Source organism: Sinocyclocheilus anshuiensis, unplaced genomic scaffold (assembly GCF_001515605.1).
Source record: "Sinocyclocheilus anshuiensis isolate Anshui unplaced genomic scaffold, SAMN03320099.WGS_v1.1 scaffold584, whole genome shotgun sequence".
NCBI classification, from domain to species: Eukaryota; Metazoa; Chordata; class Actinopteri; order Cypriniformes; family Cyprinidae; genus Sinocyclocheilus; species Sinocyclocheilus anshuiensis.
Genome location: NW_015557089.1, coordinates 267,297 through 267,537, shown reverse-complemented (window position 1 = coordinate 267,537; position 241 = coordinate 267,297). Strand labels below are relative to the sequence as shown.

At 29.5% G+C, this 241-nt stretch overlaps 1 protein-coding gene across 1 annotated transcript in view; it reads right to left on the bottom strand.

The window, feature by feature from the left end:
• LOC107677038 (dedicator of cytokinesis protein 3-like) overlaps positions 1-241 on the bottom strand; it is a 245,045-nt gene that overhangs the window by 17,432 nt on the left and 227,372 nt on the right. The window lies entirely within an intron of this gene.

Sequence of the window (241 nt, the reverse complement as noted above, 5' to 3'; positions counted from 1 at the left end):
ATGAGCAGAAGAGACTTCTTTAAAAAACATTACAAATCTTACTGATCCCAAACTTTTGAACAGCAGTGTAGATATGTATGCATATATTATTATTGTCAATCGATGTGGCGATTAATTAATCTAATTAATCACATATTAATTGGACATCACATTTGGCTGAGAAATCACCCACAAAAGATAATGTCAATTCATGACTTCATGAAAGTTTAAATTTGAATTTTTAAAGTGTCTGGGTAGTATA